This window comes from Artibeus jamaicensis, unplaced genomic scaffold (assembly GCF_021234435.1).
Source record: "Artibeus jamaicensis isolate MK-2021 breed Jamaican fruit bat unplaced genomic scaffold, CSHL_Jam_final contig_432, whole genome shotgun sequence".
Lineage (NCBI taxonomy): Eukaryota > Metazoa > Chordata > Mammalia > Chiroptera > Phyllostomidae > Artibeus > Artibeus jamaicensis.
The window spans coordinates 14813713-14837028 of NW_026521828.1; the positions used below are offsets into that span (position 1 = coordinate 14813713).

The 23316-nt window shown below is 37.3% G+C and overlaps 1 protein-coding gene across 1 annotated transcript in view; it reads left to right on the plus strand.

Annotated features, from left to right (window-relative positions):
• The first annotated feature begins 1090 nt into the window (after nucleotides 1-1090).
• The window catches only part of JAKMIP2 (janus kinase and microtubule interacting protein 2), a 135452-nt gene continuing 113226 nt past the window's right edge, over nucleotides 1091-23316 (plus strand). The window contains exon 1 of the mRNA XM_037161894.2: nucleotides 1091-1304. The gene's annotated coding sequence lies outside the window, so the exon portion shown is untranslated. The remainder of the gene's footprint in view (nucleotides 1305-23316) is intronic.

Consider the following 23316-nt stretch of genomic DNA (forward strand, 5'->3'; position numbering starts at 1 on the left):
TTAATTTCTTGGATTAAGATGTGGATACACTTTTCTACTACTAATAATAGTAATCATTTATTGTGCACTAAGTACATGGCAAAGGCTTTTAGTGCATTATCTCAGTCGACCTTTACAACTACTGCATGAGATAAATACTAGTGTCATCTATAATTTAGTGACAAACAGAACTCACCTAGAATTCAACCCTACTGATTTCACTTCCTTTTTTTCCACCTGCTGCCCTGGCTCCCAGCTGTTTTGGGAGCTCCAAAAGAGCATTCATGAAAGTGGCATGGAATTTACCGCAGGAAACTCAACCCTCCAGGAGTTTGACACTAAAAATGTTTGGAACTGTCCACCAACTTGTGCTACTGAGAACCCTGCTTGCTCAAGGAATTTCTGTTTCCTCTGATTCAGCTTCCATTTGGACAGGGTAGTGCCAATTAATTCCGGGTCTTCTTCACAGGGGGAGCTGGAAAAACCCAGTGACCCACCTGAAAACAGCAAGGGAGAGTAGTGCCAAGAAATCGGACTCTTGTTTTATTGCAAAGTCCAGCCACTCATTTTGCTTTTTAACAACCTTAAGTGGCATTGAGTAAAAGATGCTATACAGGACAAACATTTTTAGAATGATAATACTCTCCTATTACACGACATAAGTTTCTCCATATTCGTTATTTTTTTCTGATCACACATTTTATTGGGAAACCATAGAAAGCGCACAGATAGTTGAGCTGTTTTGTAGGTTACAGTCTAGATTTCGTTTCAATTTAAATTATTCTCTTCCAATGCCTATACAACCTTGCCCCACTTTTGAAGACCCGCAGTCCAAGGTAAGAGAGACCACTAGCATCCCAGAGCGAAGCCCCTCAAATTCACTCCCCTCCAGTGCGGTCCAAACATCTCCCCTCCCCCGTAGTCTGGTCGCTCACCATTGGTCATTACCATGACAACCAGCAGCTGCCGGGGCAGGCAGCTTCCACTGCAGCAGGGGTGGGGCTGTGGGGGAGGGGGCAGGAGAGGAGGAGCCAGAGGAGGTGTCTGCTGCAAGTTCCTGGCTGCTTCTGAGCTCACCCCATCCTTCGAGAGGGAGGAGGCCAAGCGGTGATGCTGGTGCTGCTGCCGCCTCGACTGCTGATAGTCTAGTGGAGCTGGAAGGGTGGTTCCTATTAGCACCGTCGCCAGCCAGAGACAGAGGGAAAAAAATCCCAGCAGCCGCTGCTGATGTTGGGTTCGGAGGCTGCATCCGGCTCGGTCACAAGGAAAATGGATTCAGTTTGCATCTCTTCCTCCTTTCAGCAGCTTTTCCCGGTCTCAGCAAGGTAAGTAGGAGACGGTGCAGCTATCTTCTTGGTTTAGCTTGCTATTAAATGACCCGTGTAGACATATGTGGCCTGCACGTGAACAATGACCCCCTCAGAGTAGGAGAGGAAGATGTGGAGACAGAGATGGGGATGGAGATGGTAACCTAGGGGAAGGTTACCAGGAAGAGAGAACATTGGATCCTGCTTTAAAAAAAATGGTGTTCTGATTTTATCTTGAATGGGCTTTGAGTGCAGAGTGAGCCACTTGGTTCCTTTCCTTCCAAGCTTAGCAACAGAATCAGAGGGTGGAAAAAGAGCCAACAAGAAATTGGTGTTTTGAAAGGAATCATTTCATTTGCAGCTCACACTTATAGGGCTGGGCCTTCCTCAAAAACACCTTCGGTGCCTCATAAGGTTCCTTGCCTAATTATAAGGTGGTTTTTCTTACTTCCTTTATTGCTTAGGAAAGGCGGCCCTAGAAATTTAGCATTCTCTTCCATATTCTAATGTACTCTTGTGGAGAAACCATTTGCTGGATACGGTTTCATTTTTCGTACATAGATTTGATTTTGAATATACAAAAATATACTCAATGGATATGCATATCATATGTAAACACACTACTTAGTATTTATAGTGCATTTATGAAACATATTTATATGCAGAATGTTCTTTGCAATCATTTTTATGGGTTATAAATGCCCTTGCATGCTTGGAGGTAATTTATTTTTGAAACTATGCTTCTGGTTTGTAATATTATTAATTGGCTTCATTTGGATTAATGCGAGATTTATTCTTGTTATTGCCCCTTAGTTTTGTTGCGACCAATTAAGGCAGATGCCTATCATTTATCCTGTATCATAGCCCTTGAAGCAAATTTATAGCGTACCTCTCTCTTTTTCTGTATTTTTAATTATGTTTGTGGGGGTTGATTTGAGAGCCCTGACTTGACAATGATCAGAAAGGGAGGTGGCTTGTGGTATTATTTGTGAACAACATCTTGCCAAATGATTGTTGAAACAAATCAGCTTTCTTGAAATCCTACCCCAACCCTTTCACATTTGTGCCTTGTGTCCCAGAAAGCACAGGCGAGCTGGACAGTGAAATGCATTCATTTTATTTAATAGTGCTGCTATCTGCTGTTCATTCCTTCGGTATCCAGGCACCATTTTAGAGTTCTCTCAAATGTTCCATTGTGGATTTACTTCTTTAGGTGGTCAAGAAGGAAAGTAGGGTCATTTTGAAAAATCTAGGTCTTCCCTAAGTACCCCCTTTCCAAATTAGCCTGCTTATACAATGAACTGAAATACGAAGGAGTAAAGCTCAGCACAAGAATGTGTGGCTTGCAGCCCAAAAGGGGGAGGAAGTATATTGTAGTTTACAAATGCTTACTGGGGTCTACTTGACCTTTTATTATGTCAAGGCTTTAAGGCAGCTCAGGAGACTAAAGATGCCTGAAATGAATAGGGTACAGGGCTCCATTGCCACCCAGGGTAATGGATGTCACTGAATGAAAGCCAGAAAAATCCTTGCAGGTAACAGTGTGTTAGTAATATTATATTCATCATATGGACTAGTTTTATCCATCAATGTCATGTCTAATACTATCATTGTCAGGGAAAACATTTTTTACAATATAAAATATCAGTATTTTTGGTTTTAATCTTTCATTTTATTTTACCCATGGCCACCCTTCATTTAAAAAGTTTATGCATATTTGAATCAGGTTTATAATGTAATTTCTCTGAGAATAACTATCTTATTTGATATATATATATATGGGAAAGCTCTTTTGGCAGCTTAATAGGAAGAATGCATTTAATATGCTTATGGTATATCCCATTGTATAGATTCACAACTCTGTAAAGTCATGCTACCATGTGCCTACTTGTAACAGCTACGTAAAGTCAAGCAACATGAGTTTCCATGTCACATCAGAATTTCAACACACTGCATCCTGAATTTTTTGGTGATAACTTTGCCTCCAAAAAATGACAATTTCAGTATTCACTAGTACAATAAGCTTTAAAGAATTAAGACATGTTATAGTTGACCGTATTCTATGCTTTGTTCTATTTCCTTTGTGTTGACTTTTCATTGGGACATGGTTTTATAGGTGAAATGGGTACAATCTGAGCAGAGGCAAATCCCTGTAAACCCTGGACACAGAACAGATGGTCATATGCCTCAGCTGTGTGGTCAGACCATGACGGGAATACAGATCCTACAACTTGAGATGAATATGTGGCCTTCATGGAGGAGCCACAGAAAAATGAAGTGTATTCAAAGGATTACAAGTTGAACTCTAATTTAAGAAAGGATAAGGAAACTAGGATAATTTCATATGGAGAAAACAGAGAAATGGCAATTATTTGCTTCAGAAGAGATGAGAGTTTGTACATAAGTCATTGCTTCTTGACTTTTTTTTGGAACTTGAAATATGGTCAATGGGATTCAACTCCATTAGGAATGATGAAGATTTTAAATACAAAACATAAAACTTTCTGATAGCAAATGTGAGTTGTCAGCTGGGTAACCAGATAAGGCAATGCATTCTTTTCATCAGCACCTCTATAAGTATGATCTAGACTGGATTTATTTGGGATAAATTAGATTCTGTCTTAAAACCTCTTTTTCTAAAATAAACTGTCCATTTAAGAGTGTGTTTCAGTTGCTTAATATATCAGGTACTTCTAGACCTATAACAGCAAAACTCCATTTTGCGACGGACTTTTAAATTACAGAATTGGGACATTTTTTGAAGAAATATAGTTGGTCATCTGCATGGAGAAATTTACATGCCATCTTGTCAGAATGCAGGGAACTGAACATTGGCCAGTTCACAAGAGCCCTTTCTCAGAAACTCTGTGGAATGTGACACCATATTAAAATTCTTCCCTCTGTAGGGCTAATCTTTAAAAATGAAATGTGGTTTTATGGGGTCTAGATACAAAATAATTCCAGAGCCAGCAAGCTGATGTGAGGAAAAACAAAATATATAAAGGTATGTTTAAGTTATTGTTTAAATGTGCTGTGTAACAGCAAATTAATTTTATTAAATATCTTTTTCTCAAGTACTGCCTTGAAAATGCCATTCTTGTTGAGACAGCGAATATTTTGACTAGTATTTAAACTTTGGTAAAACTTGTTTTAATTGGAATAAAACACATTATCTAATTTCTCACTTTATGATAGGATATTTTTTATTTCTTCAGGTGACCTCAAAACATATTTCAGGTTTTGTTTTTAAAGATTTTATTTATTTACTTTTAGAGAGAGGGGGTGGAAGGGAGAAAGAGAGGGAGAGAAACATTGATGTGAGAGAGAAACAGTGGTCAGTTGCTTCTCCTATGCACCCTGACCAGGGACTGAACCTGCGACCCAGGCATGTTCCCTGACCCAGAATCCAACCAGTGACCTTTTACTTTGTGGTAGGACACCCAACCAACACCGGTCAGAGCAAAACATATTTCCTTTTTATGTGCATGTTTCAAGTCTCCATCAGGGTGACTTAGAAAGCATCTGGAGAAACAAAATGGCTTTCTTCATTTCTCATAGGTTTATCAAAAGATTAATGCTTCTTACCCCATAGTTGGGGACCTAAAAGAAAACAAAATTTATCATGGAAGTTTCAACATAAATAACTCAACAATCAGTTTTTACTGAAACAAGTAAACTGGATTTATACTTGGGTATTATTCTGTGAGGTCATTTATAATTCCTCCTGTTTTCACATCCCAGCTATTAATCTTCCAACTTAAAGTGTGTTTTCAAATGAGATGAATTAATCAATTGTAAAACAACTACTTGTATACCTCTTACATGAATTACATCCTTGGAAGATATAAGATGCATACATGTGAAAAAGTTAATGACAAAAATAACATACCTTATATCAGTCATCATGCCTTATATTAATATAATCTTTTGTAGTTCTCGGTCATCTTACATTGTTTTATCTTTTCCTTATATCCCCACAAATGCTACCACTGTAATTGTTTTTAAATAAGTGGAAACAGTCTTAGAGAGGTTAGACTTGCTCAGGTTCAAGTTTGATAAATGCTCTAACTGGGATGGACTGTAAATCTCATAAGCCCAAGTCTGCCACATTAGAAAAGTTAACAAAATTGTCTTGCCAATTTGAAATTCAGAATATCAGATATAATAAATCTGCATTAAGTGTGTCTCATTTTTGTTTGGATTTTTTAAAATCCTTGCTTGAAGACATTTTTTTGTTTCATTGATTTTGAGGAAGAGACAGAGAGGGAAACATTAATGTAAGAGAGAAACATCTGTTGCCTTCTCACATGCACCCTAGCCAGAGATAGAACTCACAACCTGGATATGTGTCCTGACCAGGAATTGAACCTGTGACCTTTCAGTCCATGGGCAATGCTCCAACCAACTGAGCCACACAATGGCTAGGGCTTTATTTGGATTTTTATTTGAATATTTCAGATGCCATGATTTTTTTTTGGTGATACTGAATTGGCTTAATAGACTAAATGTATGTTTAGGGCTTCAGACCAAAAAAAGGTGCACACAAAAATTATTTTGGAGAAAATTTGGGATTCCTAATATTTCAGGAAAGCACAGAAGAATTTGTCTAAGGAAAAAATGAGAACTTTGTTGGACTGATGTGTACTTATTTTATGACTAAGTATTATTTTATTTTTAATGAGAAGTTAGGAGGTAACAATTTTATTTGGTGCTTTGCACCTTGAAAAAAACTTAGGTTTACCTCCATCTACTAAGTATCTCTCCATCTACATGTTCTTAAAAATAAACATGACATTAAATAATAAATCAATGTACATCACTTCAACTACACCCTGATATTTTCCCTGGACAAATACTTTTAGGCCTTTCTGAAATATCAAAAGTCAAGTAGTACCTTTCTTCAAAATAACCTAACTTTTGGTGTCTCCCTTCTTTGCAAAAGCCCTAGCACAGACTTTGTCTGACTGTTTGGTGTTTCATCATTGGCCAAAGAGCAAAGGATGCCATCTGAGCTGTCATCTCACATTCATTACCTTGCGGTCTGAGTGAGATCTGTCACACAAAAGACATTCTGCCTTGAGTCAATAGTCACCAGTACAATTCAAGGTTGTCTTTTAAAGGCTTTTTTCACATGTAAAAAAAATCATGCTTTTCATGAGAAAAAAAGATAATACTGAAATGTTTAAAAAGAAAATCACCCATAAGCCTACCATCAAGAAATAATTCCTCTTAGCATTTTGAAATATTTCCTTCTAGGGTTTTCCCCCCATATGACAGTATAAACACACTCACGCATACAATTTCATCAGTGGGTCATACTCTAAGCATGGTTCGATAGTTCTTTTTCTATGTTAATGAAATATGTCTACTAAATTTCTAATCTCTGTGTGCATTTTTTTGATGATCCAAGCTGTTTTCCCCACTTGGGGTTCTTTGCAATTTCCTCGAAGTACTTATTACTGACTTACAGCAGCTGCGAGTCAAGCATCATTTTCAGGAACTAAGAGATGTTACCCAGACTTGCCACTACCTCTCACAATGGGCACGACGTTAACCTCTGTCATCTCTTGTCTGCTGATAATGAATGAGTTTTAAGCCCTGACAGTCAGTGAAATCCCTGTTTGAATCACTAGGAATTTCACCAGGTGCATGCATTAATAGCAATTAAGAAACAAAACCAAATCTTTTTCAGACTCATGTTATTTTTCCCAGTATGGTGGTGGCATCTCACAGTCTTAACCTCTGTGACCAACTCAAGTCCTTTATGAAAAAAATATGTCAGTGACATACATTACCTGTTACACGACTTCTCAGACTAAACTAAGATACATTTTTTTGGCATGTATAGTCCTTAAACAAGCATATATTTTTTTATTTTTTATACTTTATATTTTTATTAAAGTACAGTTGACATATAATATTAGCTTCAGATGTATAAAACAGTGATTCTACATTTATATACCTTATGATGTGATTACCATAATAAGCCTATTACCCATCTGCCACCAAATGAAGTTATTATGATATTACTGACTTTATTGCTTATGTTGTACATTACATCTCCCTGCATTATTTATGTTAAAACTGTGAGTGTGACCTGTTATTTCCTTTCACCTTTTTTATCCATTCCACTCCTTCCCATCAACCACTGGTTTGTTATCTGTATTGATGAGTCTGTTTGTTTTGTTTTTAATATGCATAAAGTTTTTAAATGAAAACCCACTAATAGATTCTTCATCTTTTAAATTATGACCACTAATAGATTCTTCTTCTTTTAAATTATGAATAGTTGGATTTTTCTTATAATTTATGTTTGAGCTTTAATATGACTTCTTTTAGAGGTTCACACATATATTACTCTCTGTACAGTGTTTCCCTTATAGCACTTATCAAAGTTGTAATTATAGAGCTATTTATTTGCTTACTTGATTTTTCTCTATCCTCCACTGGATTATAAGCTCTATGAGGGCAGAAAATGAAACTGTTAAGAGCAAATAACTTGGCACAACATATAATGTGCTCAGTAAGTACTGGTTGAGTGAATGAGTGAATGGGTTGTCGCCTGAACACCTCTAATTTAAAATTGTTGAAGAGCTTTTCACTAGTAGCTCCTTGCATTGTTTTTATTCTTTTATTTTTGCTATAAACATAAAATAGGTTTTGTATTCATATATGTGATAGTCTCAAGATTTCAAATTGTGATAGAAGAAAACCAAATTTTTAAACTTAACACATTACAACACTTAAAATTCCATCATTAAAAATTGTTCACTATATGCTGTGACATAAATAAGAAAGGCTGTGGATATTTCTTTTCCTCCCTTGTGGTTCTTTTTATTCTGTTTCAAAAGGAATTGCAAGTCAGGAATAATGACACCATTAAGGGAATACCTTTGGTTTCAGTGTATATAATTTATTAAAATAAATTAGCAATTAATTAATATTAACATCAAATTACATAATACATACTCATAGCTATTATGCTATTCTAGAAATCCACCCTAATAAATTCACTAATTATATACAAATCTTTCTTAATATCTGTATCCAAAAAATCAAGATGAAACAGAAATGGTGGTAATAAACTCACTCAACAGGTAAATTAAGGCAGCATCTTGCTTTCATGAAAGTTTTGAAATCAAATATAAAATGAATAATTTGGAAGAGTGAGGTGTACTTAGTAAATATGGAGAAATATCTTCAGGCCAATGGGAACAGCTCTCCTGGTGCCTAAAATGCTGATAAAGTGTGAGGAAGAGTCTTCCCTTCTTTTTCTGGCTTCTGTATCAAGATCATTTACTGCTTGAAATTCTGGAGTCCAACTGCAATTATAATCTACATAGAAAACTAAGTCTAAGTTTAGTTGATCCTGTCTAGTCAGAAAACAATTCATTGGTCTTATTTTCATGAAGGATATTTTGCTGAGATCATTGTGAATCTTAAAAAAGCCTTGCCAGCATGAGCTTAAGAAAAAAGGGTGGTATTTTCATCATGCCTTCTGTTCCAAACTGGAAGTTTTCCCCTGGAAAATGCTATCCATTATAACCACAGTGAAAATGTAAACCAAGCAAATGTTTCTTTCTCATTCACACTTCTTATCTGGCTCTTTCTTGTGCAACATTTCATAGAGAGAGGTAACTTCCTAAAATAAGCTAAGTTCTTACTTTATAGTCATTATTGATCCATATTTAAGTCCCATAAACTATTCATAGGTTAGATATACCTGATTTGAACACATATTTCCAAACAAAAATATGTTTTATTTTTAAATGCAAGAATACTGATGGAAACAACCAGAGAGAATATTTTAAATATGTACCATTCCATAAAATTTAGGATATAGTGTCATTCTACCAACAAAACATAAAAGAATAACAGTATAGTTGACAATGTTTTTATGTAACAATAACCAGTCTGGAGAGTTTACATTGAAAATCAACACTGAATTCACATGAGAATTCACAAGATTCTAATTCTGCCAATTGGCACTGTCAAGACATAGAGAAGGACTTAGGTGTTTTAAAGGTATTATAGCCTTGACTGGTGTGGCTCAGTGGTTGTGTGCTGGCCTGAGAATCAAAGGGTCGCCTATTCCATTCCTGGTCTAGGACACATGCCTGGGTTGCAGGCCAAGTCCCTGGGAGGGGGTGCATGAGAGACAACCAACCACACATTGATGTTTCTCTCCCCTTCCTTCTTCCTCCCCTTCTCTATAAAATAAATAAATACAATGTTTAAAAATAAAATAAAGATATTATAGATCCCATGTTGCTTTCTTGTGAATTTCCTAGGTGATGCAGATTGTGAAAATTGGTACTCAGGAACCTCTGTGGTTCTCCATCATCTGTTCTGCCCCGGTTACCTAAACCCAGAGGAAGGAATTACCCTCACTCCATTGGCTCAGTTCTTATCCCTTGTGTTTCTTAAGGAATAATTAAGTGGTAGTTAATTAACCATAAAATTAATTTTGAATTTTAGAAAACATAATTTTTGTGCTGTACTAAGGAAAACATTTTAATTATAACTTATTTTTATTTTTAAAGCACTTCTTTAAATAAAGACATCTGCAAAATTTAGAATTGATAGTATTTTGAGCCAGGTACCTAAAACATTAGTAATCATTCAAAATAAACCCTAATTTAAAAAAATAATGTAACAAGAAACCCTTACCCTAGTCAGTTTTGCATAAAAGAAATATTTAGCCATCTTGCTCTCCTCTTAGTTAGATTGTCCATGTTTTTAGGGCCACAGGGGTACAACGTGACACTCTGAAACAAGAAAAAGGAAGATATCAGCTGGCAACAGGGAGATTGATTCTTCCACCGCTGGGTGACCTTTGGGTTTTTATCCTCCATGGAGCACAGTATACCATGCTTATACAAGCCCGATTCATTCTAATGCTCCTGATGGGTTTACCTTGTATTTTCCAGTTTCCCCATCCGTGGCATATGATTTTACATTTTTCTTTCATTCTACTTATGGTTTTTGAAGTCAAACCTAAATGGTATAGTCAAGGTCCCTGGAAGGTAGCAAAGAGACAGGATTAATATTTCTAGTCAATCACTGGTCATCTGCCAACTGAAATTTCACAAACATTGTATAGTTTGAAAACATTAACAGTCCAGATTTATCTTATATAACCTTCTTGCTTTGACACATTGATCCTTGGCTGTGTAGTGAACAGTAATCTAAGCAGAATTGATCTGTTCTCAGCTCTCATGGTATTCTATCACTTAATCACCTTCTTGATGTCCTTAAATGCTGTTTGACTAACACAAGGATCTTTATGACTGAGAGTAGCTGATGAAATAGAAGAAAAACATTTTGCTCAGGAGACAGTAAATTCGCAAAACAGCACTCTCCCTTGGTCAATCTGAAAACATTTTCAGACTTGCTGGTGACTCATCTCTATTACTTACAAGAATTGAGGATATCCATAGTTTCAAATTTTCTTCATAATTCAAGTAGAGCAATTTATTCCAACAGTGAGTGGAATAACTTTGACCTTAAAAACAAGGCTTTCTGACATGCTGTGACTATAACACATACAAAAAGAAGAAAACAGAATGACTTACTTTTTTCCTAGGTTATCTAGGAAAAGAGGAAGAAGAGTTAAATTCTTTGAAGCACCTGTCATGTATCTGTTCTACTGTTTTCATCTGTGTCCACTTTTGGAATTCTAACAACAGAAGCATCATTCTTCCCACATTGCAAGAGGAAGGTGAAGCTCAGGTTAAATTTTCTAGCCAAAGCCCTGCAGTTAGGGAGTTTAATGCTGGCATTGAAGTCAGGACTGATTATATAGCACAGTGGTTAAAAACTGGAACTGTGGACTGGACACATCTCATGTGTAAGTGTTTGCAAACAACAATATAGAGACATAGTATTTTTAAAAACAAATTTTGAGCCAAAATTTTTATAATTTTAATATTTCAAAAACCATCTGAGTTATCTTTCTCCTCTTAGAAAATAAGACCTAGCATCACTAGGCCTACGTGTCCTCATGGCAAACATATCTGGAGGTTGTAATGGATATCCCTCTGGGTGGGCGCTGTGCTTCCTTGACCCCCAACTCTCCTGCCCCCTCATTTAATTGGCATTAACTCTTGGGCCCTTGAGACAATTGGGGTTTTGACCCCTGTTTAGCCCATTTTAATCCCACTACACCACGTCATTTCCCAGCTAAGCATGGTTTTTGTTTTTCCTGGAAACGTTCAGATTTCATTAATATGGAAGCTGAAAATGAATGTAAAGAATAACCCAGTATGTAAGCCTTTGATAAAAATGCACTATCTGTATGAAATTTAAGGCTGCTGATCTGGTTTGGTGGTAATCACAGTGACACCATTTGATAGATTGCTTCAGGTGTGTCCTCCTAATACCCTATCAATTATTTGTTCTGTCTCTTTTATAATTAGCAAGCTAAGGCATTTTTCAAAACAGTTAATGTGTTTAAAACTTTATTTTGCAAGTTACAAAGAACTTTTGAAATCCAACAAACATATAGAGATGCTATTATATAATGTTTCTCTTATTATATTACATTATGTTCTATTATTTATAATTATCCTCAGGGTAAAGTTCAGAGAGTCTACCTATATTCAACATCACTTAACTACTAAGGGTAAAGTATAGAACTGAAATCCAGATTTATTTACTTTAGATTTTTAAAAATAAGATGCTGGCCCAAACAGCCGCAGGATCCACCCATCAGTAATGTGAAGCAGAGCCAAAGAATTATGACATGATCTGACCTGGTCTGTACGTCCTAACTCAGGCACTAAGGTGACTTGGGCCCTTTGGTTATCCTTGCCAAGTCTTTGCTTTCACATACAACTAATGGGTACGTGAAAACCAGGAGCTTTGGCAGGGATAATGAATAAATACTTCCCACATCTGTATCATTATCATCATTACCAATTCCATAAAAACCTAATTGAAGTTCCTCAAAATAGAAGGCATTCATAGACTCTGATTATTAGCCCCACTGCCTGTCCAAAAGGAGCTTATGTTTTTAAAAGGACCAAACTTAACTATAATATTATCATATTTAACACTTACATAGAATACATAAGTAGCACAGCAATTTCCATCAGAGGCTTTGTTTTTGAGAATTCACCCCTGTGAATTATGTTATATTATTCTAGCTAGTGGACCTAAACTGCTAATGCCCATGTTGAGGAGGACAGATCTGAATTGGTAATCAGTCCTTTCTTTCTCCACCTAAATTATGTCTTTCAGTCGAGGAGCCAAATACAATAATGTTTACATTAGTAAATAGAGATTATTGAGGCATGTCAATCTAATTTTTGGACTAAATTCAGCTTAAAATATCTAAGAAAAAATTTTTCAAAATGTATTTGACATTAATATTAGTTGTTGTTGTGTTGGTTTTTATTTTACTATGCTGCCCAGGTGCCAAGCCCGGTGCTAAAATCCTCACATACCTTGCACCAACACAATTTTTAAGAGGCAGTAGTTATACCCATTTTATACATAGCTAAATAAGATTTACTTAGGTAAGGCAATGTAATTCCTTTTTTTTTAAAAGATTTTATTTATTTATTTTTAGAGAGAGGGGAAGGGAGAGAGAAAGAGAGGGAGAGAAACAGCAATGTGTGGTTGCCTCTTCTGTGCCGTCCCCCTCCAGCCACCCCTCCACCGCTTCTGGGGACCTGGCCCACAACCCAGGTGTATGCTCTGACTGGGAATCAAACCAGTGACCCTTTGGTTTTCAGGCCAGCACTCAATCCACTAAGCCACACCAGCCAGGGCAGCAATTTAATTCTTACTAAAGATTAGTTAACTAATAACTGATACAAGCAGATTTTGAACTCAAATCTGCCTGACTCCAAAGTCACTCTTAACTGGTGAGCTATCCCACTTTACTATTGTTATGGAAATTTGATTGTGCTCCTGAAAATTAAAGTTAATGAAGAGAAAGGTGTTGCATCCGCCGTCAGGAGAAACAGAGGTTCGGAGACTTTCAGAATTTTCAAGATGTTACTTTATTGGCCAAGTTTTACCTGCACAGGGGCGAGCTCTCTGAGTGTCCGAGGACACTATGCTCAGGAGAGCTGCAGATGAGAGCCGCGCCCGGTCCTTGCAGCTATGTCCTTATATAGGGGTATGCAAGCAAGCTTTGAACAGAAGCAGATGTGGCTGTTAGCTATTGGCTAGCTCTGAACAGCTGATTGCCATTGGCTTATTAGGGAAATTGGCGGTTAGCCCTTTTAGGAAGTAAAAATTTCCCTGCTCCTGGTCAGCCTAACTTTAGTTCCTGGTCAGCCTAACTTCATCCGGGGCTCGTTCGGGATTGTCCCTTCTCAACATCTGTTTTGGACCTCAACAAAAGGCATATATATATTTAATGTTGTTATTGTTAAATATATTAATCAAGACCCCATACTTACTAAGTGAAGGATAGCAAGACTCTGCTAAAGTTTACGTTGAAGAACAAAGTCCACATACCCACAGTTTCCTCAGTGAGGAAAAAATAAGGAACAAATTGAATCCTAGTCCTAAGGCATTTGAAGATTTTGTGTTTAAATAACTACTACTAAGAGATTATGTGTGAGTTATATGTATTTGTAGAATGTAATACAGGATTTTATTTATTTCTAAAAATTACTTTATTGTTGTTCAATTACAACTGTCTGCATTTACCCCCTCCCCCTCCCCCCAGCCATCCCCACCTCCCTCCCTTGCTCCCACCCTGCCTTCGTTTTGTCCATGTGTCCTTTTTTATAGTTTTTCCTGAAAAGATTTTATTTTTAAAACAGACATTTAAATATGAATCAAATATATTTTAATAAAAGAAAATTACCTAATCATCCTTCCTACTTTTTTTTCAAGCAATAGAAAAGCAAGAAAATACTTTGTGCTGGGTTTTTGACAATTCTTAAACTACAAACATTTTCTTCATGTCTAAAGAGATTCAGAGAATAGTTTTACCAGAATTTCGTTCCTGGAAAATATTCCAACTGCAAAGTAGACTGAGCAGCACAAATCCCAGAGTTAATGGCATGAATAATACTATTTCTGCATACTTATAGCTTCCATGGTGCTAAATTCAATGCAATTTAAAGAATTTATTGTCTAAATCTTTCACTTTTAGTGAAGAGCAGGAGCTTTGACAAGTATAGGTTTTGGTGAGAAAAGGTCGAAACCTTGATTTGTCTTTCTCTGTGTGCAGTTCAACTATACACGATACGTTCATTGTGACCTATCCCAACTTTGGAATACAGGGAAGCCCTTTAACAGTATGTTGTAGAAAAAGGTTTAGTGACATAGACAAGAATGTAAGATGTGTCTTTTAAGTTAAAAAAGAAGTCCAGAAGTCAAAAGATGTAATTTAATGCCAATTGTGAAAAGGGAAAAACTTACACAAACGTATGTTCACTTTTTTGAAGGACCAAAATAGTGTAATTCAAAATATTAACAGGAATAATTAATTCTGGATGGTAAGTTTATGAGAAATTTCTTCATTGAGTTTGTGTTTTTCAAATTCACTGAAATGCATTTACCTTATTTCATTAGCAAAATCAGGTGAATATTTTTAAATTAAAGTTTTTTTTATCATAAAGTCTTTTTTTCTTTTCTTTCTTTATTTTTTTAAAATTTTTATTTTATTGATTATGCCACTACAGTTGTTCTATTCCCCCCTTCATTCCCCTCCACCCTGTACCTCCCCACCCCTACCATTCCCCCCTTTAGTTTATGACCACGTGTCTCAAGTTCTTTATATTCTATATTTCCCATACTATTCTTGCCCTACCCCCATCTATTTTCTACCTACCATCTATGCTACTTATTTTCTGTACCTTCTCCCCTCTTCTCCTCCCACTCCCCTGTTGCTAACCCTCCATGAGATCTTCATTTCTATGGTTCTGCTCCTGATCTAGCTGTCCTTTTATCTTGCTTTTGTTTTATGTCATCAAAATTTTTAAATTGTCCACAAACCCAACTGTTTAACTTTTTAGAGTGACAGTTTGGGGTTTCTGAAAGGCGCAGGCTTTGCTCTGTGTCAGAGGTTCCAAGCGGGTTCCCGTGGACACCCACAGTGCTCCTGAGGAGCCAGAGGGAGGAAGGGACGGCTGGGAAGATGGGATCCAGGCTCTCTGTGGGTAACACCCATTGGATGTCCTCCTGAAGTTTTTGGAAAAAAGATCCTGTCACAAAATTGGTTGAAATCCAATGAGACAACTCATATCACTAATACTTTATGTGCCAAAATATCTAATTTATTGAAAAGCTAAAATTTTCAACTTTCACTTGGGTATTCATCATCTTGTTTTCATCAGACTCTACTGGTTTTACTTCCTGGTGCTTATTAAAATCGGGGTTAATAATACAAAACTCCAGGCTTAAAACTCCATATGATGTAGTCAAAATTCATTTTTACTGAAGACCTCCACAAAAGGATAATTAGAAGAGAACAAAGCTCCACACACATTGTTCCAGAATCTGACTCTTCCCCTTTCAGACATTGACCCAGTTACCCCACCATGAAGGGCCTGAACTCCTGTCATTAGGACACAGTCTTATTTTAGCTAAATTACATGTGTTCTTTACTGAAGAAATAAAAACAAAATGTGGATGATTTTAGTGACTATTTCCTCTCACTATATATTACACATTTTGTTTTTTTAATTTTTAAATATTATATTTATTTTTAGAGAGAGGGGCAGGGAAAGAGAAAGAGTGGAAGAGAAACATCAATGTGTGGTTGCTTCTCATGTGTCCCCTACTGGGGACCTGGCCTGCAACCCAGGCATGAGCCCTGACTGGGAATCGAACCAGCGACCCTTTGGTTCTCAGGCTGGCACTCAATCCACTGAGCCACACTAGCTAGAGCTATATTGTACATTTTAATAATGTACATTAGATTGTATATTTTAATACGCTGTGACAAAACCCATCTCAACTGAGAAATTGTAAAATAACTCAAGTATCTAATTTTAATGTGAATCCTGACAAAAGATCATCTTTTTTTTTTATGACATCACCTGGTGAATTTGTTTGATTAGACACTAGAAATAGTGTAACATTTCAAATTGAGAGAAGTGTAATTTATTCTTCAAGCCAAATGCAAATGAATATTCTTTACATGTGTGGTTCTGGTTTTAATACAAAGAAAATTGAAGTTTAAGAGTAACTCTAACACCTACAGTGTGTTTTTCTAAGTTAGGTGCATGGGTGGAGAAGTGGAGAGTGGGGAACAAGGCACAGTAAGCAGCAGGTGTAGACACTAAAATTAGGCCAAGAGACACGGAGGCCTTTATCGGAGAACATAAGGACATTTGCAAGTTGGGTATCAAACATGTGAAAATCTGTACTAGAAAGTTTGGTTAGGAACATCAGACAAGGAATGTGAATGAAGAAAAACAGTAAATTCACAAAGATTGAGTTTATTTGCCTGCAAGTGGGTGGGGAGAGAGCATTGTAACTTATCTCACTTTAAAGTTAAGAAAAGAATGCTACCAGTGACATCGAATCAATCCGCAAGTGATCTCCCGTTTAGAGAAGCACAATTCGGATTTAAAAAGTAAAACAAAGCCACACAAACAATTCCGTTTGCAGCACAACTAGTTTGCTATGCTCTGCATTTCACTTATTTGAGTCTTCATCACTTGGGATGTGTCAGAAAACACGATCAAGTGGAATTAGGAACGACTGTTAAGTTCTAAAGTTTTTTTCCCCTTTAAACCCTTCCTAGTATATGAATCTAATGAGGCCATCATATGCACGGGAAGTATTGGAAGACATGTTAGAGACATTGATTCCAGCAACAGTCAAGGACTCTTTCATTAATGTTTTTATCCTGCATTTAATACATAAAAAGTAACTCAGAAAGTGAAGAAAAACGTAAATCCAGAGGGTAAAAGGTCACTGAATGTTTAATGAGAGTATTGACTCTGATTCACCTGCCTTCACTGTGGTGGTTCTCCTTCTCTGAGCTATGATTATTAGTACTCCAGCCTCAGTGTTAAATAACCTGTCATTCTGCTCTGGCTGGTGTGGCTCAGTAGTTGGAGCATCCCTATAACTGCAAGGTTGCTGGTCTATTTATGGTCAGGGCACATACCTGGGTTGCAGGTTCATACCCTGTGGGGGTGTGGGGTATGAACCTGCAACCCAGGTCCTTTTTACTTAATAATTTGTAATTCTTTATCTCTCTGTAATCAAGAAACCTTTAAAACCCTGGCAAATCTTTTAAACTCATTATTTCTTTTAAGTAAAAAGACACTCTTGGGGCTATATTACCTCCAAGAATGACTCTTCCAACTATAAATGTGTTGATGACTTTGTGGCTCTCCATCACATTTTCTGGCAGTCAAGTGTCAGAATATATGCTTCCTAAGGTAATAAAGCTCTTTGTCACTTTTCTCTTTCACTATGTTTAAGTGTGTGTGTATGTGTATGAGAGAAAGAAAGAGAATGTTACCATTCAGTTTAGCAAAAGGTCATTAAATCCAAAAAGCCATATAATCTAAAGCCATTTAAAAAGCCATATAATGTGGTATACTGCTAAGCTAATTAGTCCAATGCATACAATATTGAGTCTCCTTTTTCTTGACTTCAGCCCAGATCTGCAAGTGCTGATGTTCAAGTACAATACAAGGTGAATGATTGATTGACAGAGATATTGTTGAGAGGTTTTCTGACTAATTTAAAGGGTCATATTTGATTATTTTTAAGGACTCTTTCCACTCAACATTATGAATGCGAAGTAAGTAGACCCCAAGACAGGAGCATTCTCTACCCTATAAAATATTTGCTCTTGCATATTCAGAAAATCGCTTTTTAGATTTTTCTTTGCAGAGACCATGTTGGAAGCCAGCTTGCCATATGTGTAATATTTTAATCAAAGTATAAATATAGGTCTGCCTGAAAGAAGAAAAAATTAAATGAAAGGGCACAGGGGGTTTTTTGGTGTTTTTTGGTGTTTTTTTTTTGGTTCTTTCCCATTTCTCAGGACACCTTTTACTGTTGTACATTGAGTCAGAATTCTCATAAAATCAGAGTATCCTTTGACTTTAACAGATATTCTTTGCCCACAGTCTCTGTTTTGGTACCAAGTTTACATATTCCAGCTGCAATTTTTTTAGGGTGACCTAGTGTGACACAGTGTGAAAGCACAGAACTGGCATTCCAAAGTCCTGGGTTTAATGTGAATTAAAATAACTATGAACTATAAATGTCTGCAGGAAATGAAAACTCTAGGACTTAGATAAGCTAAATGAAAATCAGCAAAGCTGTCCTGCCAAGTTTAAAGCTGTAACAAAGGAAAGCCACAAAATCTGGTGAAGCAAACCAAAGCGATTACATCACCACCATCCACGGGAAGAGACCCAAGCTTCCTTGATGATCTGCCTACTAATAATCATGCAAATTAATATTGGGGTCATTTCTCTTTGGGAAAATATACCCTATTGTTTTACATTCCTATATTTTTTTCTTAGTTTACAAAAGGAATTCTGATAAACCATTATTGTCATTTATTAGTATTTATTCAGTACATACTTATAATGTCATCCTTCTTAGTCAGTCTAGTTTCTTTTATGTATGTGTTATGAGCATGAATTGCTCTTTCCATAAATTATAGATTAGTTGCAGAGTTTCACTTATCACTTTTGCTTAATTTTATTCAATGTCCTTATCATTTATCTGTCTTTGCTCCAGTATTCTCTGTCCCTCCTGACCCTTTTCAACATCCTTTTTTCTTGACTTGCTGTTGTATGTTTCATACCCTGGATCCTCAGAATGTAAGACAAATCTTTGGCTGCAGTAGTGCAGCGCACTTGGATGTCCCCTGATCTGAATTCCTTTCATACTTGTGATCACTACTGTGCTGTTGAGTTCATAATTGTTCTCCTTGTTTCAACTGTTCTCATTTTGTTTCCACAACTGGACAGAAAGGCTCTTGAAGAATTTACAATTCTTTTCCTCTTTCCAGAAGTGGAAGCAGGCCTCTGCTTCATGAGTGAATCCTGTATATCATGTACAATGATGGGTGTTCTGCATCTTATCTCATGTAAGCCTGATAACCACTCTTGTTAAATCGGTATTAATATTATCATGTCATGGGAAGTCACTAAACTCAGAGAGTTTGCCTACTTTCCTGAGGCCACATGGCTGTTAGTGTAAAAGCTGTTTGCCTCTGGGTCTCTAAATTATTTCACCAATTGTCATAATGGTTGATAACAGGTCACTTAAATGTGGTCTTTCATTTATCACGTTATTTCATTTCCTACTTTTCCATGCTCTTCCTTCGTTGGCATAGTTGAGGTAATGGTAGAAACATTAAATATAATCAACTTTAGGTTATCTGTTTTTAAGTGGTCTTCTCTGTTCCTGCCAAGTTTTTCTTCCTCTCTTGGAGTCTTCTCCAGGGTACTTTTTTCCACCACCAAGACTGTATCAAACCTCCAAGTGCCCAATTCATTAAACTGCTACTCTATCCCAGGAACAGTGTTGAAGACCAAAATACATGGCTGTTCCCTCTCTATTCTGTGCATGGGGAAAAAAACCACCTTCTCTCTGTCAATTTGAGATTCTGCTCTGCCTCTAAATTAAAATACTCGCCTAAATGTGGGGGCACCAGACTCCAAAGACAAAAGGCAATGAAGAGGAAGCATCAATTCCAGGCTATATTCCCTGCAGTGCTTCAAGGATGTTGAAAAGCCCAAGTAACCCGACTCCATCAGGAGACTGCAGAGGAAATGCTGAGTAGGAGAAGGTTCCCCTTCAAATGCGGTAGCTTAGCAGGAAGCAGGAGAAAGCCTCATAGCTGCCCACCAGTTAACCATATTTATACAATTCTTACAGTACTGGCATATAGAAAGACTATAGGTATTTATTAACTCCTTGAAGAATTAATACTGGGGCCTGTATACAGTATTTATCATCAGGATCATTACATTGTCAAATATAGCCTGTGTGTTTTGCGTAAATCAGAAACAGTGATATAATTTGTCGGCTCTTTTCTTGCTGAATAACTGATGAGAACACATTGATTTAGGAGCTTTTCTGAGAATCTTTCACTTAAAAAATTCTGTTATAAAAAGAGTTATTAAGCAACACTGGAGGGAGAAAGATTCCCTACACCCCTCATTTAACTCTTCTACTAGACTTCCTTCCACCCTGACTAACACATTTATGAGGTCACAGTTATAATTAGAATGAATTCGAATTAGTGTAGGGCCTCACACTTCTCACAGTGGAACAGTGTCCCTGTACCTGTGGAGGACAGAGAGGCACCTGTGGATTCTCAATCCCATCCCCTCTCACGTTCCCAAGGTCTTTTCCCCTGCATTGGAGAAAATCTCTTCATTCTCTTTCCCCTGAAACATCCATTGTTTTCTCTTAACTCAGTTATTGGCATCAGTATGTAAATATGCTCATGTATCTCATGCCGTAAACACGTTCTCTTTTGACCTCAGCATCCCCTTTATAATCAGTTCCCCAATTTCACTCTGCCCTCCACAGCAAGAGTTGTTGAAAAAGCTGTTTCTCAGTGCTGTCTACACCTGCTTGCCAATACTTCCTCCTGAACTCACTCTTGCTGAGCTTCCATTCCCATCACTCCACGGAGACTGCATTTATCAACTCCCCAAGAATCTCTGCAGTGCCAAATTCTAGTTATTTAGCCCTTTTTAAAATCTTGACCTTTTCTTAGCTTGACCTCTCAAGCTAAGACTGTTGACCAGTCCCTTCTTAATGTTTTTTTCCTTCGTGGTTTCTATTACAGTGATTATCTCTTCTATTTCACCTGCTTGCTCTTCTCCTTTCTTGTGTCTGGTTCCTTTTTTACTTTCTTCTTCTAAGAATTTGGGTCACCAAAGCTCAGGCATGGACCTCATTAGGCTTTTGTAATCGTTAGAAATGTTCCAAATGGTAGAGAATTTTTTAGTTTACTTGAGCCAAACTGATGACTATTGCCAAGAAGCAAAATATAAATGGATCAAGAAAATGCTCCGAAAAAATGGCAGTCTTACCATTTACTTTATTCATCAGAATCAAAGGGGAAGATAAAATGGGTGTACACAAAATTCATCGACGATAGATTAAGGAGGCAAGGGAAAGCAAAACGAGGGAAATCTTTGGGATCGGACAAAAAGTAACAGAAATAGATACATACTTCTTTTACACTTTTAGGTATAGGATAGTTGACAGTCAATAATTAACATGATAAAAATAACAATGAGGGGGTTTGTGGTCTCTGCTCTTGTGGTTGTGTCCTGAGAGGTGGGGGAAGAAAGGACATTACCCTGACCTGCCAAAGCATATTATCCTACACGCAAAAAGACAATAGGCGGGCTCAATTAAGAGAAAGAGCGACCTTTGTCGGGGAAGATACCAGTCCAGGACATGACTAACTGCAAAGACCTCTTTTTAGTTAGGAAGTTTTATTTTCAGACTGCCTCTGTGGTGGCTTTAGGTCTCTGAGTCTGTAAGGCCACCGTGCAGGCCTCCCCTGATCTTGTCAGGTTTAGTATGTGGCCCATTTTTTGTTCACTCTTTAGTTACACTGTCCCCGAGTACTCTCATGCATTCTCATCTACAGGGGTGACAACTCTCATTTCTGGTCCTGACTTCTGGGAAGTCCAGATTCAAACGCAGTTACCTACTTAACAGGTTCACTGTGTGTACAAGTCTCTCAGACTTAATAGGGGTGAAGTAGAACTTAATAGGGGCAACGAGTGGACACGTCACACTCAGCACAAACTCGTCCTTCCCCAGTCTCCATCTTATTCGGTGGCATTAACCCTCTAACATTTTTAAGCCAGTTTGCCTTTGAGTTCTTTCTTTACCTGATACCCCACACCCAATCTATTAGCAATCCTGTTACTTGTACCTCAAAACACTCCCTAACTCGGTCCACTTTCTTACCTCTGTTTCTCCCTTTCTAGTTAGAGCCACCGTCTTCCCTGCCTGAACTACCTTTGTGACCCCTGGAAGGGTCATGTGTTCTCCCTCTCTCACAGAAAGTGGGGCAGTGCTTCTAAATATGAATCAGGTTATAACTTTCACTTCAAAATTGTCTGATCAAGACAGATTCCTCATCCGAGTTTACACAGCCCTACAAATTGAACTTGTGCCCCTCTATAATGTCATCTTCTGCTAGTCTCTTCCTTGTGTACCCCACTTTCTGTTCCTCAGACAGTGCCACATACTTTTGTATAACTGTTTAGAAAAAGGTGTAAAATTGAAAAATAATAGACAATGTTTTGATTGCCTCAGTACTTTTATGTTCTCATTGTTGGTCTTGTGGCATTTTAATCATAGGAGTCAAATTTCAGGGACCCGTATTATTCCCTGACTCTTTACTAAACTGTTCACATTACTGCATTGGACTCTTTTACCTAAAATAAAGTCTATGCAGAAAACCTTTCAATAGATAAATTTGTCCTTCAAAGGTTAAATGACACATGATACAGTTTATGTGTCAGTTAAAAATTTTTTGGCTTATATTATCACTCATTTCATGGAAAGGAGACCAGGGTCCAGAAGTTCCATGACTAGGCTGTGGCTAAGTGACAGAGGCTAGATTTCACCCAGGCCACTGACTCCCAGAGCCACTGGGATGCTCTCCCTGACTTGGTTGACGTGTCTCATGAAATCTGCGACTTCTCAAAGGTGTTCTCTAGATCTGTATAAAAATTCAAAGACCAAGTTTAATCCTGTGGGTGGAGCGATGTCCCCCAATGCCACATATTACTGCTCTGCTCCTCCAGTCGAGAAACGGTTGTGGGTAATTTGTGTTCTTTGTCCCAGCGGCTGTTTCCATTCCCTTGTCTTTTGGGTTCTGTGTTTGGTAGAACCCAAATATGTTTGGCAGTCATATTTCCTATGAATGGAATGGTGCCTCCTCTGCCTCATGCCTTTTTAATTAATGGGGACTTGTCTTTTTCTCTACAAAAACTGGTTTTCTTAATCAAATAGCATGCACTATAGCATATATGTTAAATTCCACTAGTCTCTTCCTCACACAAATTGAAGTGGCATACATTAAGATAGAAGCTAA